The sequence below is a fragment of the Taeniopygia guttata genome, chromosome 10 (genome assembly GCF_048771995.1).
Source record: "Taeniopygia guttata chromosome 10, bTaeGut7.mat, whole genome shotgun sequence".
Taxonomy (NCBI): Eukaryota; Metazoa; Chordata; class Aves; order Passeriformes; family Estrildidae; genus Taeniopygia; species Taeniopygia guttata.
Window position 1 is genome coordinate 11,898,978 of NC_133035.1, and position 22,430 is coordinate 11,921,407.

The 22,430-nt window shown below is 43.3% G+C and overlaps 1 long non-coding RNA gene across 5 annotated transcripts in view; it reads left to right on the forward strand.

The window, feature by feature from the left end:
• The first annotated feature begins 260 nt into the window (after window positions 1-260).
• The window catches only part of LOC121470549 (uncharacterized), a 35,363-nt gene continuing 13,193 nt past the window's right edge, over window positions 261-22,430 (forward strand). Inside the window, exons 1-4 of one of the 5 annotated variants that reach the window (XR_012057534.1) lie at window positions 261-2,870; window positions 3,084-3,157; window positions 3,990-4,238; window positions 4,711-4,828. This is a non-coding gene — a long non-coding RNA (uncharacterized lncRNA). The remainder of the gene's footprint in view (window positions 2,871-3,083; window positions 3,158-3,989; window positions 4,239-4,710; window positions 4,829-22,430) is intronic. The other 4 variants (XR_012057535.1, XR_012057537.1, XR_005981581.2 and 1 more) reach the window with 4 other exon arrangements.

A 22,430-nucleotide genomic window follows, 5' to 3' on the forward strand; every position in this document is an offset into this window, starting at 1 on the left:
TGTCTTATTATCATCAAAATATTTTGAGCAAAGTTTTAGATCTGCAACAACACTTAAAGATGTTGACATAAAGATGAAACATTTAGACTTTTATTTTTTTGGAAAGAGAGAACTTGGAATTTTAATTTCATAAATGTTTTTCAAATTGTCCTGAGTTAAAAGCCAAAGGGATACAAGGTCACATTTATAAAGGTCATGCTTAAAAGTATTGGAAAGGATACCAACCAAGCTGATGCCTTAAGTTTTAGCTCTCATATTTTTCAGATTCTGTACTGCATTAGTATATAACTCTGAAAGAGTGTTAGCAAGTTCTCTTCACAGCTTAGTCAGGCAAAACAATCCTTTTCCAGCCTGAGAACCAAGGTCCTCATAGCAGCTTTGGGTCCAAGAAAGTGCAAACAACAGCGAATTGTGGGGAGCAAGCTGGGAGGATGGGACTTCATTACCTGAAGCTGTAATTGGATAATTAACTCCAATGTGTAAATGGACCAAAACTTACAAAAGTGTGAAAATGTGTGACCTATTGTCCATCTTGGGTGTGTCTTCAGCCAGACTCTTGTACTGCTCAAGGTTTATCCTTTGAAGGCCTCTTTAATAAATATCGACTTTATTTCTTTACTTTGTCTAGCCTCTGTTCCAAGTAGCTTCTCAAGGCATCAAAGATGACTCAGCTTTGAGCCAGAGGCCTTGTAGGACACTTGAAGTTCCTCACTAGCTCAGGATGAGCCTGGCAAAGTAATGGTTGATGCTGATGTGGTCGCCACAGCCACGCTGCCCTGGTCTGGCTCTACTGGGACAGGGGCGTAAACCTGCTGGGGCTGCCCTGCTCTGCTGCCAGAGCTCACTTCAGCAGGAATCGCTGGGAACGGGGGGAGGGAAATTGAGGATTTGCTGCTTGGTAAATCCTCCCACTTCCCTCCTCCCAGTGGAGACATTTGTGGCAATGGCGGAGAGCGGTACCACCTCAGCAGCAGCAGCAGGCCCGGCGCGGCGCTGCGCCAATTGCCGGGTGCCCAGGGGAGGCACAGCGCTGCTTTCCTCTCCTCGTTGTCTTCAGCTGGGCTCGGCTGGGGCCTTCTTCTGTCACTTAAACATTGCTCCTTATCATCATCTCGATTTCCCTCACCAAGCAACTCATGGGGTTATTTTTAGGTGGGAGAAGGGACGTGCAGGGCACCGTGAGAGGCTGGGGTTGATATTTATGAGTAAATTCAAACAGAGTGTGATCTGCACGGTCCTGTAAAGTGCAGATCTGTTTGAATCGAGAGAACTATTTTATTGTGAATTTATTGTTGCCTTTGATATGCTTTTTATATGTTCTTGTCAGAAGCTGAATTAAAAAAAAAAAGTGTTGCAGTTCAGTGTTAGGCTGTAAAAACATAAAAATCTGGCAGAGAAAGACCTGTCATCATAACTTTCATCATGTTTCAAATCCTTACTTTGCCACATCTGCTCATTACATGAGACGGGCAAGAATTCAGAGCAGCTGAGCTTTGAGAAATTCAGTTACAGAAGGTAACAACTGATTAAAAGGTCAGGTGATGGCTTCAAAAATATTCCTATGGCCTCTTAGCTTCATGGATTTCATAAGTGGGATGCTGGTAGACTGCATTGCTGCATGTGTTTAGATACAGATTAGGCTGAGGAATGAATTAGAGTGAGGTGTAAAATAACTGAAATGTAAGCTGTGCAGCAAATGTACTTTTAAAAATGGTTGGCGTTTTTGCACAATAAAAGTAGAAAAAAGATCATGGCCATTTTGAGAGCACAATAGGTGAGATCAAGCATGGAAGGGTAAAGTTAATGATGCTGTGGCGATTCATCTTAGCTGATGACCTTGCCTATGGGTTTTAACTCTGTTACTTGGTCAACAAATGCAATTGTCATTATTATCTTTAAGAGAAGCTATGGATTTTCAGTCAGAATGATCTTTGCTTTTGTTTTTGCTATTATTCTCTTTCCATCTGAAATACAGTCTTGCTGAAAAAGCACTGTTGGGCTGCATCTCTGCTGCAAGTGGCCTCTGGAGGCAGCAGGGCGGTCCCCGAGGAGGTGGGTGGGTTCTCCCCCGTGCAGTTGTGCTCCCTCTGGATGCTGCTCCCAGGAGCAGGGGGCAAGCAAAGGGTTACCTCCCTTCTCCTGCTCTGCCTGAGCAGCCTTCCCTGGTGCTGGAGGCTTGTAAAGTCCCTGCAAAGATTCTGAGATTAGAAAAATGTTAATTTTAGTTTGATGTATAATTTTCTCTCTTAAAGAGGTTTTAAGCAAAAGAAACGAGGTAACAGTCCAAGGAATCCAGAAGGTGGGGATTTAAAAAAATAGACGTCTCAAGCCATTGTGCTATTGGCTAGTTACCATAACAAAGAAAGCAAGGTGCTGGTTGTGTGTTTGTCTGGTCAGGTGGTTTCATAGGCTTTGTAGCTTGTGCTCAGAAGGAAAAAGCTTTCTTAAAGGCGGTTTGCTGGCTGGATTTTAAGGGCCTTAGCCTGGGTTACCTGGACAAGTAACTTCACAGCTGGATGGTGTCAAGGCCACTTACAGCCCTCCTGCGGCTGTTTGGTTTTAAGTGGTGCTGTACGTAGTCCTGTGTTGCAGTATCTCCTAATAGATAATATTTTAAAGGGTACAAAGATACATTTGGTATAAATATAGCTCACAGCATGAGGCACTGAATAAAACATTTCTCTTCACTCATCGGGGAGGATCATGCATAACTTACTCTTGGATCTGCTTCATCATTCAGGCGTTGGAGAGTCACCCCTAATTTGTGAAAACATATGGCTTATTCCACCCTTCCACACTGAGAATTCATTTGAGGCATGCTTGCCTGCAGTCTTGTGTTCACCATCTGGATCAACCTTCTGCAAGTTGAGGTAATTGGGAGTTACGGCAAGGGGGGGCAGGGAAGTGAGTTCCTCCTCCTCTGCTAAAACAGGAGGACATCTCTTCTGAATCTTGGCTTCATTACAGCCTGATAGACTGAATCTCAGAAAAAAAAAAATCACGGACCAGGCAAATAGCCAGGTTACTGAAAACGCATTTTAGCCAATAACTGTGAACTAACAAAAAAATTGACTTTTTTTTAGACTACATCTTGATTAACTTCCTAGCAACACTGAGTGAGGGAAAACTTGCCGTGGATCCAGTAAGAAACTGTTTGGTATGTCACAGATCTATTGCCTGTCATACATCATACCTCTGGGTGGATGGAAGCTTTGAGCTCCCATTGCTTCTGTTCATATTTGATGGAATAGGCAAATCTGAGACTACATATGCCACAGTTAGACAGGAGTAATTTTTGGAAAAGCTGTGTGTGACTTGTTCAGGTTTTGCCATTTGTTCTAATGATGGACACACAGTTCTGTCTCCTGTAGGGAGCCTGGGAGTGTGGTCAGAGCCCTCCTGGGTGTGTGTTTCATTCCTAGAGCATCCCTCAGGCTGGGCAGCCCACAGAGACCTCTGATGGGAATCATCATGGCAAACCACCAAGGTTTTGCTCAGTTTTACTGCAGTCCTTCAGCTGCCCCTGTTGAACTAGTAGCTCATTCTGGCCTGGAATGCAGAGTCTGAAATGCTCAGTTCTGCTCTGAGGTGCTTAGTAATGCCAATGTTTTCTCACTCTACCATGGACCTGACTGTGACCTGGTATACTCCCAAGCAGAGAAGAAAGTTATTATTGGCTTAAGTCATCCTTATGCCATGGGAACTGGTTGCATGCTGTGTTAGTAGCAATGGTAACAGTTAAAGCATTCTTTTGGAAAACCAATTGCAGCTTTATCCTACCCTGTTGTACTGGTACAGAACCTTTGTGACACAATCTCTGTTTCTTTCAATAACCACACCTTCATCCAGTTTCTGAAAAAAGATTTCATTTAAGTTAGTCCTGGATCAACAATGGGTACCGAACTATATGCCCATCAAAATTTAAAATGAAAAAGCTTTCTTATGATGTTGTAAGCCCCTAATGGTCCATTTATTGTCTCTTTGTACAGCACAGGGTCTGCAGTTAAAGCTATTTTCTGTGTCCAGCTTCTCCAGCCTGTGTGGTTTTATCACCTGGAATTACCAGCAGCCCTTCTCATCTGCTACTCAGGTAGCAGAACAGCATTCGTCCACGCTGCGTGCATGGGAGTTAGACTGGAGTTTGCCCATTGCTTGTGAATCCAACCAGAATATTGAAGCAGGAAATGGGCCAAACCAGGGCTAAACTGGGGTTGGAGTTTGCATGTGATAGCTTTCAGGTAGGTGAATTCTTGTTTTTAATGTTGGAAAGAGTTGTTGTGTTGCACAGAGGCCATGTGAATATGACGACTTGTGATGATCTATCAGACATAGGAAAGTGGCCAGTTTAACCCCACAAGTCCCTCTGGGGCAGTGCCTCTGGTTCCCTCTTTGCCACAGCTGAAAGAGTTTGTGTGGATGAAGCCTGTCCTGGAGGCCACTGCTGTGGGCTTGCTTTGAAGACATTCTGCTGCATTTTTTGGGCAAGATTTCACTCCTGTTGCCTAATGCTCCAGGCAGGTTTCACTCTTTCAGGGCTTTCAGGTCCTTCTGGGTCTGGGAACATTGAACATACATGAAGTAATATATCACTTGTTTCAAAGTTGGGAGGGATATAAAAATATTCCGCACTGGCAATGCCTCTGAATAGCTTTCACAATTTCCTCTCCTCACCACCCCCTCGTATTCCGTCTCTCCTGTGCCTTCCTGCAGGAATGCTGTGCAGCCTTTTGCGTTGGCTGCAGTTGGCTGCACCCAGCTCCTCCTGCACCCCCCTGTGTGTCCCAGGGAATCACCCAGCACAGCCTGAGCTGCAGGCTGGGAGAGGGAGGTGAGTGCAAATATTTGGTGCCTCAGGACAGTGAGATTTTTCTTACTGCTCTGGAGATACTTGGTACATTAGCACAATTCCAGCCTGGGATCAGTTAAGGGTATGTATGACAGGACTGTGCCTGTCCTGGTCTACCCTCTTAATTTACTTCTCTCTTAATCACAGTGTTCGAAATTATTAAAAGAGATTAAAATGCAAACTAGCACCATAAGCAAGCAGAATGTAATAGATGGTTTTCATGAAATAGCATTAAAATAAAAGATAAATAATTTATGAGCGAGTCTCTCATCTTTGGATGGCCATAAACCAACACTAATGAGCTACTGCCCAAACTTCAGGAATTAGTGCAGCCAGGTTCTCCTCTCCTGGCCCCAAACCTGTCCCAAATGACAAGATGTTTCATATGCCTTTCTTAGACCATCTTATCTTAGAATTTTTATGTATAGAGTTTAAAATAGCCCCATTTATATGAATCTGAAGATTTACAGAGTACTGAAAGTGTTCATTATTTTGCAAATATAAGTTTTTATTAATGAACAATTCTCACAAGCCACCTACATGCCTGGTTAGTCATACCCTTGGTTTATAGAGAGATACATTGGGGGAACAAAAGGTCATGCAAAGTAGGAAGGAGGACTGACTCTGGCTTGGCTACAGCCCAGGTTACCAAACACACAGATTCTGGATTATTGGTATTTCTGAAAGGCTTTGGCACTAGCATTTTCAGTACTTGCAGAATACCTCTGAGACAGGCAGGTCACAGCAATTTAAAGTTGTTGGATTTTTTTTTTTTAAGGTTAATTGAGCTGTAAATAAGCATTTGTACCTCCAACATAGAAATGAGACAGAATAGTTTTGATGAGCCTAATGAATATTATCTCTAAAATGGTATGGGTATGTTCATAGATGTAAATTTCATAGGCTGAATAGCCTGAAAATACTCCAAGGATGCTTGGAGAAGCTTCTCTCTGTTGAGATTATCAAGTTTTTTCTCCATATGGATGGGTGTAAATGGAGATTGATGGGAGGAGCTGTTATTGTACCCATTAGAATGGTCCTTTGTTTCAGTATGTAGATTGCATTTTGAAGAAGATGTCAAGCTAGTTTAACCAAAATGAGATGTGTAGATGCTTTATGCTCTCCTTTCTCGTCAGCTTCTGCTCAGCCCCATGTAATTTTTCAGGAAGAGGTTAGTAGTTTGCAGGCATTACAGCACATATTGGTGCTGAAGAAAATTTCAGGCTTCACCCACGTTTTGAATGGAAACAGCAACATCTGACAAAAATATATTTACTGAGAGGGGTGAGGAGATGATAGTTTGAGGAGTGTGTTTTGATTTGAGACCTTTGGTTGGCTTTGTCAGGCAGTGGCACTGCTCTGGGGCACAGGTGGGAGGGCCACAGCTCCCGGTGCTGTTCCAGGCGCTCTGCAGGGTCCGAGTGCAGCCCTTCCCTCCTCCTGCTGCTGCCCCCGAGGGAGGTTCACTTCTCAAACACCTTTGCTGAAAGAAGGTTTTATGAATTGGCCAAGACAGTCAGTCAGATTTAGTTTTACTCCTATGGGTGGTGTCCTGTACAAAACAATATTCTGGACATTCCGTTGAAATGGGGGAAGTTAGATTTTTTTTCCCCCCCATTGGACATCTTATTTGCTTCAATCTGCATGCTATTTATATTTGTAAAGTTAAGTGTTTGTGATCTGTTTACTTTCTCACTCCAGCTCATTTGCAAGCTCACACAGGATGTTGCATTCCAACTTGGGAAGCAATTTAATTTTGATACAAAAGGTAGATCGATTGTAATTCCCAGGATGAGAACAAGGTCACTAATTCTATTGGATATCTCAGAGTCATTTCTTAGCAGTGAAATGCTGTATCTTTTCTGCCACAGTAAACCATACATTTTAAGGTCTACACCTTAATGCTCAGGTTTTTTAAATGTTATTTTTGCCTCTTAAAAATTCTTTGAAAAATACTGATGTCTCTGTTGGAGCACACAATCAGTGCTAGATTTCTTGGCAGTGAAATGTTATTCATGCTGTGTACATAAGCTCCACATTGTCTTAAAGATTTTGCAGGTAGCTGGGAAAGACAAGACAGGCATTTGTCTTGTGAAAGAAGCTTCCTATGTGATTTTAGCTGAGCTCTAGGTTTTGCAGCCAACTTAGCATTTAAAGGCTAGGCACACTTGCAAAAAATCTAATTAGTATTTAGAATAAACGGTAGCATTAATTGCAGTCAGTTCTCTATAAAAAAATTAACTACCACTTAATTGCATTTAAATACAATTATACAAGAAGATACAAAAATGTATCTTGATTAGAGAAAGAAATAGTTCAGGTTAATTCTTTTCTTTAGTAATGAGAGAAATTTATACAGAAAAATTGTGTTATCCTGTGGAGCTGTCATTGGCTTCTTCCTGTGGTTGCTTCTCAGTCTTGAAATAGATATTCAAACACCCGTCTGTCATTTCAACTTGGAATATTTTCCCTTCTCAGACAATAATTCTCTGCACCCAAAGTTGAAAGCCTTCCAGCTTTATGCTATCTCTGGTCTGTGGGGGTGCAGGTAGGAAGCAACTGTATAAGTTGGCAAGTATATTTCTTCATGGTATAGTTTGCAATCAAGTGAAAATTAAACTATTTCAGTTTTGGTTTGTTTTTATTTTTCTTTTTAACAAATGGTTCAAACCTTTGCTAAAAAAAGTTCCAAGTGCTAATCCAGGAGGGGGCATGAAAGAAAGGACATGTCCCAAAGCCCTGTTAGAGAATGAAAGGTGCTGAACAGAATTATTTTCTGAAAGATTGAAACCTGGTGTGTTGTGTGAAGTCTAATTTTAGACCACATTATGCTGCAATATGGTATCAGACTCAAAGAGCAGCAGGTGTCAGAGAATCTGCTAGCTGACACTCCATGTTACAGCAGAAAAGCTTTATTAAATTCATTTTCTAAGCTGCAAATAGGACTCTGACATGGTGTGAAATTCAGCTAAACTGAACTTCTTCAGCTCCTGCTCTAGCATGTCATGGATTTTCTGTAATCGCCCACTGTGATCTGGCTGGCCCAAGTTTAGAAATGCTGGCTATTAGCCTTAGCAGGAAAATGCTTTGCTTTTAAGCACTGTGTGCATCCCACCCAAAACCTAATGAATCCTCAAGGGGGTCTGAAATGAGACAAAACCCAATCCCGAACCAAGTGAGAACAGGAAAATCTATTTCATGCCTTTCCCACAGGGGATGGGTCTAATGCACTGAGAAATATTTGGTGATGTGGCCAGGATTACCTGGATGCAGCAGCTATTTTAATTTTGAATATCTGAAATATGGCTATATGCTAATTTCAATGGATGAGACATTTTCTTGAAAATTTAAGAGCTTTTTCAGGTTAGAGAGAGAAAATACATAGACACAACAATGGCAAAGGGGCAAAGTTGTGTTTTTTTTTTTGTTTTGTTTTTTTTTTTTTTTTTTAAATGTTTTCTGTATTAGTGCTGTGAACAGCAATGGCACCCTGGCACGGGAAGGGCTCTGTCACCTTTGTGCTGCCACCTCTCCTGCCCCAAAGGGGCTGTGGGTGCTGGGTGCTTTTGGCAGCCAGGGCTCTGTCTCTCGCCCTGCAGCTCTGCACTCCTGCTTAGGAATAGGCTGCAGAGATTTGGCTTAGTGGCACACAACGTCTTCCAGAGCTAGATAGAAAATAAGTGGGGGGAAAAAAAATACTTGCAGTGCTCCTAATTTTGACAGTGTGGTGTCCTGATTTACCTGTGGCTGTTGTGTAAGGGGAATGCAGTGCCCACAGCAATAGGGACACTGTTATCAGAAGAGTTGCCATTCATTCTGAACTGTTCTGACTGGGTTTAAGCATCCCTGAAAGAGTTGAGAAGCAGCAGAGAAGATCAAAAAAGAACTGTCAGAGCTCTGTGCCTGTGGAATTAATTTAGAGAGCTCCCCTCAGACAAAACAGTGTCAGGGAAAGGTGGTGTTTTATACAGATCAGATGTGATCAGCTGGGCATTGCTGGCCATCTCAGGGAGCAGCAGAACACAATAAAAGGGAGATGTTCAGGCTGTGAGCTGAAGTTCTTTCTTTATTTTTTGGGAGGGGAGGATTCTGCACTACCTCTCTTTTGAAGATGATTCCATGTCTAATCTCATAAAGAGTAAAGAAATAAATAGAAAAATAATTTCTAGGGGTGCTTATAATTGATGGGTTTTCTGTTCACAGTTTGGGTCCTAGTCCTTGTTGGGATCTGAGCTACCTTTATCCTGTCAGGCAGCTTTGCTCAGAAAGCAGCAAAGGAATGTGGAACAAAAGAAATTATGCAGGGAACAAATGGAAAATTCAGGGTTTGCATACAGAACCCCTTCACCGTCTGGCTGGCTGGTTTATCCTATAAATTGTGGGAGATGATGGTTTGGGACCATGCAAGGCATTGTTTTCTGTATGTCATTCAAGTTCTCACCCAGTAGTCTGATGATGCAAGTTGTACACTCACTGACTTTGATTGCCAGAGCTAAAACAAAAACAACCCCAAAACCCTTCCACATAACTTTCAAATACAGTAGTTGATTTGGTTTAGAAATGTTTGTCATGATGCATAGGAGTAGAGTAATGATCTGATGTAAGGCTGAAAATCGGCTCATGGGTGGGCAGGTGCACCAGGGCACCAAAAAGGTGTCTTTTCTTTGTAAGTGGTACAGACACAGGAGTTGAGCTGTGTGGGGTTGAACAGTTTGGATTTTGTTCCAGTGTGGAAACTGGGCCAAATGGCCTTGTCAGTCTGTGGGCAAACACAAGCAGTAAGTTTGTAAGAGTGCAAAAGCAGTAAGATTGTTCTAGTGCAAACCATTCAGCAAGATTTTGAAGCTACTTTCAGTGTAATGACTGAATTTATTTCTTTAAATGAACCTGAAAATCTAACCAAATCCTCAACTGAAGCTTTAAATATGAAATTAAGAACAATATTTCTGGGTGAACCCTTCAAATTGCTTTTTTAATGTATCTTTGTGGGGCTTCTGCTACAAAATGCATCGGGGTACTTGCAAAAAGTAGTAGCCAAAAACGCCACGCAGGGGACTGTGGTACCACTTGATGTGTGCTGATAGGAAGGGTCTCTGCAGGATTAAGAGCAATAGCTGCATTTTATGCCAAAGGGTAGAACCCCTTCTATTTGGAATAGGAGTTTTTATTTTGTTCATAATTTTTTACAAAAAAACAAGACTTTGGACTGGATACTTCAACAGTATTTTACAGGACAGCCCTAATTTAATTTCTGGCACTGCTGGTTTGAAAAGAAACCATCAATTCCATAATAATGTGTTTTCAGACCATATTATGTCGAGGAAATCTGTGACTTCATTTCAAAGGTGACCTGTTAAAGAAACTTTAAAATTAGCTTCTACCACTCCTTTTTGTTTTGCTTTTCCCTTTGGGTTTTAAAATGTTGTACAAAGGTCTGGGAAGCTTTGAATATTCCCAGATTTCTACTTGGAGATTTTTTGGTTATATTTAAAAATAATACTAAGTCTGCTGTTGCTCTTCCCCTCCCCCTTTTTTTCCCTAGACAACTCCTTGGGGATTTCAAGGACAGGAAAGTGATACATGGCTCAGCAAGTCAGAGGCATTTAATTTTTAGAAAAATTTTTTTCTAAGCATTTGGATTCAACAGGTGTTAGTGCAAAAAGCAGGATATTGGACCTGGACCAACCTGGCTTGACATTTCTTCTTACATCTTCTTTTGCAGCTATAATTGCATGAGTTTTCATAGGTTTGGGTTCAGTTTTTTTAGGATAGACAAATTATTAACTTTTTAATATAAAAGTATTTTTCCTCCTCTATAATTTATTTAGTTCCTTCATAAGATTTTTATGCATCACGGACAAGAGGAAAACCAAATTATTAAAAAAAAAAATATTAAGAGAAGCCTCCAGAAGCTCTAGGTTAAGAGCAAAAGTGAAAGGAGCAGAAAATCGACTACCTCAAGAATAAATACAGATATTAAGAACAAATACAGATAGTTGTGGTGTTCCAAGCCACACCCGTGTGGTGTTGTGCAGGATCCAGTCCTGGGCAGCCAAGATGCAGAAGGAAACCATCACTGTGTGACTGACAGGGCTAAGGAAATTTGGTTGTTTATGTGCAGCAGGAACTTTACATTTAAAATCAGTTCTGAGTGGTGGCTTAACATGCAAATTTAGAGAAGTGAAAGCCATTTGTTGTCCCCAAGTCTCACAGCAGTGAGGAGCAGTGGATCCCAGTTACTCCCTGATTTTGGATCAGGCCAGCGGGGTGTGCCCAGGAGGCTCCTGCTGCTCTCCATCTGCAGCAGTGTTTGAGGTGCCTGCTGAAAAGGCGCTGCCTGGGAGGGGTGTGTGCACAGAAATGCTCAGCTGGCTCAGAGCCTGCTTCCTGCTCATGCCTTGAGGGACTGATGGAGAAAATGATGTCTGGGAGCACACTGACACACAAAGCCCGTGGGTCATACCTGGCGGCCCCTCTGTGTTCTTTTGGCTGCCTGGTTGGGATGCTAACATAATGAATTCTAATTGAAAAAAAGTCTTTTAGTGGAAGCATATTCTCAGATGGGGGAAGGATAAATTACAGAATAATTCATGGACTATTTGCAGCTCTTGAGAATTCGGCTGATCTAAATAATGTATGTTTATACATACAAATTGTGTATGTGTGTCCCTGCATATTTTAAATGTTTGATTGTTTCACATTAAGGAACAAGTGCTTACAGTAGAATACTGGAACACTTGCCATTTTGGTTTTAATTTTTTGCTGTTATTATGAATCTCACACAGATATTCCTTGGGATATTTTTCATACCTGCAATTATTGCTGACCTAAAACCATGCAGGCATGGCAGGCAGACAGCATCTATTTAAATCCTGAAGAGCACCAGCAGAGACAGGGCAGCCATCATCCTCCAGCTAATTAGGGATAAGACGAGGTGGAAGATCTAGTGCTGCCTCCTTCTCTGCCTGCCTGTCTGATGGGTTTGCTCCAGTGCAGGCTGAGCTGCTGGTCCCTCCCAGGGAATGAAGTGGCATGATGGATTTGCAGAGCCTGTGCTCTGGCTGCACTAACGATGGCCTGGTCCCAGCGTGCTGGCACAGCCACAGCACAGCCCAGCTGCCTGGCAGCAGGGGTCCCTTTCCAGCTCCTGCAGACCTTGGCCTCTGAAATGTGCCTTCTTGTAGGTAAGGGAAGAGCTGCTCTCAGCCAGAAGAACAGAAAATTAAGTGGTGTTCTCTGCAATGCATGTGCACACGTGTGCAAATGTCATAAGAATCACCCACCGCTTTAAACTTAGCGTGGGGAAGAGTTAAGGAGGTGACAGCAAGTGTTTGGACATGTAACTGAGCCCCTGGATGGTGAGAATCCAGTCACTGGGAGACCCAGGCTGCCAATGGTTTGCTTTTATGGGTGTGTTTAAACTCCAGGCTGTCACTGATTCTGAAGGAACCCCTGACGATGCAAGAGGATTTCACTGGACAGGTCAGAGGATTCCAGAGGCTGCTGCTGCTGTGTGTAAGCCCTCAGCCCTGTCTTCCAGTGCTGCCTGGCCTTGGCTGTGCTCATCCCTGTTCTGATCAGGGAGGACAGCACACTGCTCTATAACCATACCTATTGTGTTGATCTGATAGTGTATCCAAGTAGAATATGTGATAAGTTTAAGAAAAATCATGAATTAATTGAAATTAATTGGAAAATCTGAAATAGGGGTGAAATGAGATCAGGTGTTCTTTATGAGTACCTGCAGGTAACGTGCTCTCTGAGAAGGTCTGAATGGAGCAATGATAAAGGATGAGCAGCAGGCAGGGAGCTCCCTCGTGTAGGGAACCTGCACATCTCACTGCCCCAAGAACATAGACAGGGAAAACTGCACCATGCACTGAGCCTGAGGAGGCCAGAGTTGCAATGCAGGGGCAGAAACATCCATGGGGGTTCAGGCTGCCTTTGGATGATTAGGGAAGAGCCCTGCTACAGTGGTTTTGCTTGGCCAATGTTATAGGGATTCACAGTTTATTGCACAGATTGAAAACAAAATGCACTCCTACTGCAAAACACTGGGGTGAAGTGTGGGAACAGGGAGGCAGCTTTCTGAGGTACTTCAGGTTCAGAATTTTACAGTGGTTTTGTTGGAGAAGGGGTCCAAATTTAGGTTAATTTGCTTCCATGTCAGGATAGCATCCAGTCCTAACTGTAAGGAGGAGTGAAGATGGGTCCTGGAGAGACCCCGCTGGCAGGACATGGGCAGGTGGCAGCTGCTGGTGCTGGTGTGGCTCTCCTGCAGTGCCCAGCTGGGACATGCCATGAATGAAGTACAGTGGAGGAGGGTGAACAGAACAAACTGACCCTTGGGGAAGCTGAGGGGAGAAGTGGGACTTGTTTGAAGAAACCAGTTCCAGGTAATCTCAGACTCAAGCATATGGTGTGAGGGTGACATCAGGCTAACCGGTGTGTCCTGGGTGCTGAGGTGTTGGAATGACACAACTGCTCTGAGGGCAGCCATGGAGATGGGCCTCAGCCCTGTGGCAAGGTGTTCAAGCTCCAGAGAGGCTGTACCTGTGAGCTCAGGGTGTTCATGTCACCGAGCATCCTTGCACAGTGACTGCTTTTGGTCATTACTGATTTGAGCCAGATTCAAAGCAACAGCCTAGAGGCAATAGCTGTGATTTTTATAGGGCATGATGGCTTATTTAAATGCAAAATTCTGGCAATAATGCCTTCATCTTAGCACAGTAAACTATCAATAGCTGCCTCTTAAATAGCCTTGTATTTTAAACAAGATATTACTAGTAACCAGCATTTACTATTAAGTGTAAACAGAAGCACTGCCAGATCTGTGGCTTTTTCTAATCTGCATAGCTATTAAAACTCTTTTTTTGCGATGCTGGCTAGCTACATTTTAGGGTTATATTTCTGTCACCACTGCTGCTCCTCTCAGGTGCAGAGTTGCTTCCCAGAGAGACGGGTTTGCCACAGCACCCCTTGTGATGCCCTACCTGGTACCAGCCCTGCCAGGGTCCCACGAGGTCCCAGTTTGAGTGCTGGCTGTGGCTGCCTGCAGATTGCACACAGAGTTCAACTACCAGATGGGGGACACTAAATCTGCTTTGTCTAGCCAAGAGCTGGCAGACAGAGCACCACTGCTGCTGTCAGCCAGAGAAATACTGAAAATTGCTCAATCAACATAATTCATGGAGCTTTGTGGCAGGTCTGCAGCCCCCCGGGGCAGTGGGGAGTGCCAGGTCAGCCATGGAGCCGTGTGAGCCCCTGGCCCTGCTCCCTTGCTTGGAGGACACACAGCTGCCTGCTGCTGCCCAAGTGTGGTGGCTCTTGCAGAGGGACTTTCAAGGGGAAAATACTGTGAATGACACTATTGCTCAGTAATTCCTGCTTTGTTTGCAGAGAGGGGTCATGGCTAAGAGCTCTGTCCCTGATCCCTTTTATGATGCCTTAAAGCACTCTGAGGACCACGGAGGTCCTGGGTTACCCCCACCCTTCCTACATCCCTGCTGGCCATAAACTACAGACTCAAGGTGAGGGAGAAATAGCAAACAAGTCTAAATCTTTATGGGCAGAGCTGGGCAAATACTCTGGCAAGTCTCAATCATTCTTTCAAACAGAGAGAGGTTTAATCTGTGGTATTGTATTTCCAACCCTTATTTGCTCTTCATGCTCTGTAGCAGTGGGGTTTCCAACAAGAGAGCCTTGAGCAAATGGAACCTTCAAAGGTCCTGGCAGCAGTGAGCAGTGCTGCAAGCTGTGGAAATGGGCTGCCTCATGGTGCTGAGCAAAGTGGGCACTTGTGTGGTGTGCTTGAGTGCCTAGCTGAAACATCCTCTTTGGTCAAAAAGTGGAATAAGGGGCTGACTCTGAAGAGCAAGCACCTGGTGTGCAAATAGGAGCAGCTCACCACATCAGTGGCCTTGCACCAGTGACACGGTCAAATAGATGCAGACCAAACCTTGAATCAATTTAAAATAATTAAAATTGTACTTTTCAATCAGCAAGTGGTAGTATACTGTACTTTTGTACCAGTCTGCCTGGTATTTTTTGTCTTAAGCTGTACATTATGTAACCTGGCCACTCCTTCTCTAGTCCTGAATCCTCCTGGAGATGTGTATCCAGCATATAAGTGTAGGGGTGTCAGTGTTTGTAAACATGCAGGTAAATCTGCATATATGTGTTTGCATTTCTGTGCAGCCCTGCTAATGGCTAGCAAAACTGCTTTTTAGTATACTGTATGGAATATGTCTCGCAAATACCCTTTAAGGTTCAATTACAGAGTCAATTCAGTAGCTATTAGTAATGAAACATAAATGCAACTTCACATTTTTGCCAGCTGGCTCAGGTATCGTGCTCTCATCATCTACAGAAGCACAGCATTTTTCAATTCTCTGGCTGAATCTTAAAATCCAAAATTAGACTATAATTACCAAAGGGGTTGATGGCAGTCTGTAGCCAGACCAAAGAGGGCTCCTCCCTCCTGTGTGTCCTGCAGGAGCTCTGTTCTGGAGCCCAGATCTGCAGCTCATCACATCTGCTCAGGTGGGGCAGACAGCTGTCAAGAAATCTGTGTTTTTGCAGTACCAGCAGGAAACTGGTCAGGAGATTTCATCAGCTGCTTGATTTATATGAATGAATGCAGATTTCTGTGCCTTAGATCATGGCAATAGTTTTGAATTAATTTTGATTTTTTCCCCGCTTCTGTCAATGGCAGCAACTACTGGTTTTGACTGTATCTATATTACTAGACCTTGTGGGGATAAAATATTTTCACCTGGTCCTGTGTCCATCCCCAAAAACAGTGTGGTTTTCTCTCTTTCTGTCACCTACATGTCATACTAATATTTTCCATGGTGGAATTCTCTACTTGAAGCCATAACAGGGGAACACAGTGATGTTCTGTAAGTAGCAGTCCAGAGAACAATAGACTACTGCCATGCTAATAGAGTATTTCAGGGAATATAGTGGTAGCACAGTGTATTTTATGAGGTGATTTGTTTCTGTTAATGGCCACTGGGTGGAGGAAAAAACTGAAAAAGCTGAGAGCAGGAGCACAGCCTAAAGTGTCCTGATTTCCAGGGCATTCAGGGCGCCTGCAAGTCCTCCTGTTCTGCTGACAATGCACAGCAGCTCCTGAAAAATCAGAGGACTTCTTTAGGTGCCTGATTTTGAATTATGGGACTGGGCTTGTGATAATTCCAAGGTGCAGTTTAGCAAAAAGGTGAAGAAACAGTAAGTGGTGACTGAGCGAGTGCAGCTTGGGCAGTATGAGGTTGGCATGCTGAGCCAGCACCAGTGGGAGCAGGGCTGGGAAGGGAGCACTTCAGGAGGTGCTTGCTAAGAAAAGGCAACACTTATGCTTGCTTTTGCTTTATAATTCTCTTCCCTATTATTTTAAGATCTAGGGAGCAGAGGATTTGCAAAAAACAGTGGGAATGTAACTTGGCCGTACAAATACATTTGCTGACTGCGGGATGTACTGCATCTAGAAATTAACTGTGGGCACAATAATTTAAAATCCTGTTCCTTTTGATCCCTCCTGTTGTATGTTAATCTGAGGTTATAGGCAAGAAATTACTGTTTCTAACCTAGTTTCCTCACTCTCCTGCAGGCTGGGGATGAGACTAGCCCCTTAAGTTGCTGCTAACGCTCCTGCAGCATGGGCTTAAAATGAAAATGAAGCAGTTGCTTGGAAACCCTCCTCCTCTTTGTGCCACTTATTTTACTTTCTCAAGATGTCTTTTTCCAGACTATTAATTGTAAGTGGCAAAAATATTACAGGCGGAGCTGCTGGTGTCTCTTACTGTGAAGATTGTGTAACAAGCCCCTGGTTTGATTGGCATTGCTTTCCTAGACTTGAACCCTTTTGAACAAAATTCAGAGGGAATTTGCTGTGTTAAGTAACTCCCTAAACTCTTTAGAAAAATTTAATCCAAACTGAGAATAGATGCACAGAACAATACATTGGCAAAAAAAAAAAAAAAAAAAGGGGGGAGAACCTTGAAAAGGTAAAATATCTCAGTGCTTTGAAGCAAGGATCTGAAATTTGGTGGGGAAGGATTGGCTGGCTCTTGACTCAGGGATATTTTTCTTGTCATTTCTAATCTATGAACATTTGGTTAAGTTGTAGGCATTTCCTTAACTTATAATTTGCACATGTTGCATAGGGACAGCTTTGGTGTATTTAGCAGCTAAAACCAGAACCAATTTCAGGCACACTCTGGGCTGAGCTGAAGTCAGCCCTCCAGGGGTTATATCTTATTGAAGGGATATGCAGAAAGTGGATAAACCATGTGCCAAGAAATCCTAATTCTGACATCTCTGAAATTGTGAGTACTTCGATTTGCAACCTTAATGTTCTTACTGGGTAGTTTTCTTGTGCAAAGTATATATTTTTAATTTGTGCAATTTAAGCATCAACTGCACATATCTTAAAATTTCTGCAGCATGAGAATCTAATTTTTTCCACACAATTTCGTTACTGTCAGTCTGGTGGGAATTCCAATGGGCATGGGATCCTATATCTTTGATAAGAAGGATGTCAGTGCCAAAGGCTGTGTGTAAAATTTAAAGTGTATGGATCCATAAAATGCCTCAGGGTCATCCCTACTATCTGTAGGAAACAGTCCTACAGAGAATACTCTGGGACTGGATAATACTGGGAAGGCAGTTTTCCTGACAGTGGATCAATGATTTATTTTATTTTGGAAGTCTCTTCTGAGCAGTAGGGTGGGGGCAAGATAACTCTGGAGGGTTTAGCAGCATGAGATCTCTTATGCAACTAAACAAATAGCTGGGCAGTCTGGTTACACAGAGTTTCAAAATACACCAAGCATACAAACATTTTTTTGAGTAAAATAGTAAAATGCTGTTTGTTTCAGTGGCATGCAGAACACAATACACACCGTAAAAATTTTAAGTGGGAAAAAGTATTGGTGGGAAACCCTGGATTGTGGTAATTGTTTGCCTCTATTTTTGGATAATAAACCATGTTGCCTGTCCATGTGTTAATGCTGGTGCAGTGTAATTGGGTGTTTGGAGGCACAGAAGGATTATTTTGTGTTCAGCAGACTCTTGAGTCTTGCTGGGTCTTGTATTTCTTAAAAAACAGGAGGCTGATGGGTATGTGTAGGCTAATGGGGCCACAAGACATCATTTGGATAAGAACCAAGAGGGGTGTGGGGCAGAAAAAGGATCATACCCATCTGGGGTTTTTTTGAGTGTGAAAGCTGGTTTAAAATGGATTTATTGCTTTATAGTCCATGAAGGACTACCATCCACCTGTTTGCCTGGACCTTCTTTTTTTCATCTGGAAATTTAGTTTGGAATTTGAAGAATTGGGTGATTTTTGGAAGGTTTTAGGCATCTGGAAATCCTGGAGATGTGGTGCCTCGCATGGACTGTGTGCCCAAGCAGCTCTACGTGGCCTGGAGACCCATCTGGCTGAGCCTGCTCTGCCCAGAGCTCCCGGACCTGCTCCTCCCCTGGATGTCCTGGTTAGAGGGGCTGCAGCCCAGGCCTTCCAGCCTGAACTCACACAGATGCTACGGCTCAAATTTCCATGTCACAGAAAGCTGGCAGGAAAGCTAGCACTGCACATCAGCAGTGCTAAAATACGGCTGGAAGCTGTGTGCATCCATGGGGCTCTGTGTGCTGGCATTCCCTCGCTCAGCAGGGGTGTGATGAGTCCTTCATTAATATTAGCTCTGGAAGGAGCAGATGGTGCCAAGATCTTGCACCTCAGAGCCAGAATTACAGTTTGGAGCCAGCTGCATCGTTTTCATTAGCTCAAGTTTCACAGGCCCCTTCTAGCCTTCATTTACCTTTGTAAGTGGGATGAGAGTGCCAGCTCAATGAACTGATGTGTTAAACATGAATACCATGTTGAATGATTATCCTAAGCAGCAGTACTGACTGATGAGGTAGTGCCACGTTCCCAGCCTCTCTCGAGCTGATGGCATATGTTGCTTTCACCAATAAAATCTGTAGACTCTAGAAAATGGGCTCTCAAGTTGCCTGGAGAAAGCCATAAGCAGCAGCAGGAATGTTCAAAGGCTGGATGGCAAGGAAGCCTCTGGCAGCTCTGCATAACTGCTGCTTGGATGGTGAAACTCTTGAGAAGAGGTAGTGGAGAGGCGGCTGGGAAGAATGGATGAGATCAATATTTTGTACTTGTATTTTTGTGTGTTAAATTGGTGAATGCTGCATCGGCACAGACAGGTTTTGTAACACCATGATAGTAGAACAGAAGCATTTTTAATGCTGTAAAGGTCAGTGATAAAATGAAGATGTCTAAATGAAGATGTCTAAATGAAGGTAAAGACGCTGTGGTGAACCACTACAGTGGAATCCTTACAGGTAGTGCAGAGAAGAAGATGAGAAATGAGAGGATCCTGATGAAAATTACTTAAAGGCTGCTAAAATATAAATCACAGCTTCAGGTTGCAGTGGTGTGGTAGGGATTCCATAGGCTGATTCAATTAACTTTGCCTTGCTTAAGCTCACCAGGAATGTGCTCAGACACATGACTGAAGATTCAGTGTGTGTAGCTTGCACCAATAGCAAATGGAATTTTGAACATTTGGCTTAAATAATGCAGCGTGTCATTTGCTTCCCAGCACACTCTAATCTGCTTTAAAACACAGATGGGTCATCTCAATACAAACTTGAAATGTCCTGTTCATGGCAAAATAATTTAACTCTAAGAAAGGATATCTCCATCTCGTGAACATTCATTTGTCTAATTGTTCCAACTCTGGCACAGAGCTCCTCTTTTCCAGGATCTGATCTGCATACAGAAGTCAGTGGGAACATTGCTTTCAGCTTGGCAGGGGCTGTAAGCAGTACTGACAGAGATTATTGCTCTTGCTACACTGTAAATTTGGACAAACTAGCTAAACAGTGCAGTCTTTTAAGTGGATGGTTGTGAAAGGTTTTTAAATCTTGTCTATTGTCCATTAATGACTTTCCCCTGTTTGTTTTTTCTTGTTGATCCAGTTGGTTTGATGCAAAAGCAGTGAAACCATCCAGGAATGCAAAAAAGTATCAGAAAATAACTTTCAGAACACTTAAAAAGGACTCTCTAAGACTTCAGCTAGATATAAAAGGCTCTTCTAGTAGCATTTATTTTTTTTAAAAAAGGGACTTGTTGATTATTACTGTGCCTGGATTTAGCAGAGTGTAATTTATTCCTTTCCCTAACAACTGCCAATTAAGCACAAAAGGTGAAATATATCCTACTGAAGCGAAGGGCAAAACTCCCACTGTCTTTGGGTGAATTCCTGGTCCCACCAAAGTGTTCATGGAGAGATACTTTGAACACAGTGATATAAGCTATGCTTTGTGGTAGTAAAGAGCTTTTATTAAGCTCACAGCTCCAGATATTCACATGATGCATTTGCATGGTCTTTGCTGCACTGCTGTTTTCCCAACTACTAAAGGGCACCTACAACTCACAGTAACAGGGGAGTTGATGGCTCTGTGTACTTATTTCTTTCAGGCAACAGGTACTCCAGCTACCAGCCTGTGTCTGTGTAAGGAGAATATACCCCTCTGGTGAGAGGGGAAAATCTCCTCTCAGCCTGTGTTTCTTTTTCCTGGGCCAAGGGAAGGTTTAGAATCGGCTTCATCAGGTTTCTGCTCCAGCTTTTGCCACTAGGGTTAATTGACACTGGGACCTCCTTGTCCAGGAGGGGCAGTGAGTCCATGGATCCAAACTGGCTGGTACCTCCCCCCAGATAGTTATTCACCTCCCAGCAAGACAAGTTACTCTGATAGTCACGTAAAAAAGCAACTCCCCAGCCACATCGCTTCTTGCTTGCTGGGGCTTCATTCAGAAAAGAGCAATTGACCTGATTAGTAAAGTAAAAAATGTCTGGAAACATAAAAAATACAATTTTTGGGATGAGAGGAAGGAGGACCTGAGGAAATTATTATTTTGGTTCAAGATCTGCCCTGATAGCAAAGAGCCTCATAGAACTCCGCCATGCTTGCCTGCTGCAGGGGCTGCCAGGGGGGTTTTAGGTCTCATGAGGAGGGAAGGAGAACAAAAGAATTCACAAGAAGAAAATAAAGCACAGTTGAGCAGGAGCAGCACAACTACTGCTGCTAGAACCTGGGAGCTCTGGGGGTCTCTTGGTGGTCACTCACAGAGATGCTGCTCATGATGGAAGTAGAGTCAGCCAGTAAAGAGAAAAAGAAATGTTTAGCAGCAACAAAGCTGAACACACTCGTTTCACCCCAAAGCTGTGCTGTAGCAATCTTCTCAAGAAGGAAAGGGGTGTGATGAATGCAAAACCTGCCTGTACAGATCCCCTCCTGAAGGGCATTATGCACTGCACAGGGAAGGTGTTCACATCTCTGAGCAGTGATCCTTGTCCAGCGTGGTGTAGCTCCAGCTGATGAAACTCTCACAAAAAGTTTCTGCTGGATCTCACCAAATAAGCCAGATAGTTTTGTGGCTGGCTGGGGAAAGCAGCATTTGCCAGTGTGCTTTGCATGAACAAAGGAGGGTCCAAAATGGGAGAAATTACAGCTTTCTGTTGATGCTTCTCCTGAGGGGATGTTTCCTCTCAGGTTCAAATGCCAGTAACTTGGAAGTCCTTTCTTTGCTCCATCTGGCAGAGTGCAATGAAACCCCCACGGTGCTATGAATGAGTGTGGGGGGCTGTTCCTGGACACCACACAGCCCATATCATGCCTGCATGCAGGTGAAGGGATGCTGGTCATGGGCCAGAATGACAGAGTCCCTTTTCCCCCCGGTATGTGTTGTGTGCCTTGTTGACTCTTAAAGAAATTCAGGTTGAATATTCATTCACACTACAGCTGCAAGGGTGCTATGGTGGCATGAGGGCTCAGGCTCTGTGGCTTTTGCCTTTTTCTTTTCCATGTAATTGACTTGAAGAGCTTCCTATGGCAGAAGCCAGAGGATCACTGAACACACACTGCAGCTTTTTGTGTATAAAGGTAGATTTGCTTCACAAAACCCACATAAAGAAGTCACCATTTAGATAGGAGTATTAACAAAGTTTTTTTGTGTTTCCAAATCATGCCCTGTATGGTGAACACTGTGGCTGTTTAAGAGATTTCCTGTAGGGTAAGGGTAGGATACATGTGGTGGGCTGGCCCTGCCTGGATGGCACAAGAGCTGCTCCATCGCTCCCCTCCTCAGCTGGACAGCAGAGAGAAAATAGAGCAGAAGGATCATGGACCAAGATAAGGGCAGTAGCTGGGAGAGATAACAGGCAAAACATCCTGTAGACAATTTTAAAGAGCAGAATGGTTATGGGGAGTTGTTGGTGTTCTAATTGTGGTGGAGGGATGAGATGAGTGTCACTGGCCCACTTTCATTCTGTGTTACATCATCTTGATTTTGGTGTAGGAAGTCCTTTTTTGTTGATTTGAGTGAAGATTGTGTGATGAGTGTGGATTTCAGTGGTAATTCTTAATATTTTACAGGGGTGAGGGATGGACTAGTTCATCTGTGTGGTTTTGTGGTGGGGGGCTACAGGAGTGGCTTCTGCCAGAAGGGAGGGGTGGGGGAAGGTGATTTTATGATTTCATTTTATTTCTCATATACTACTCT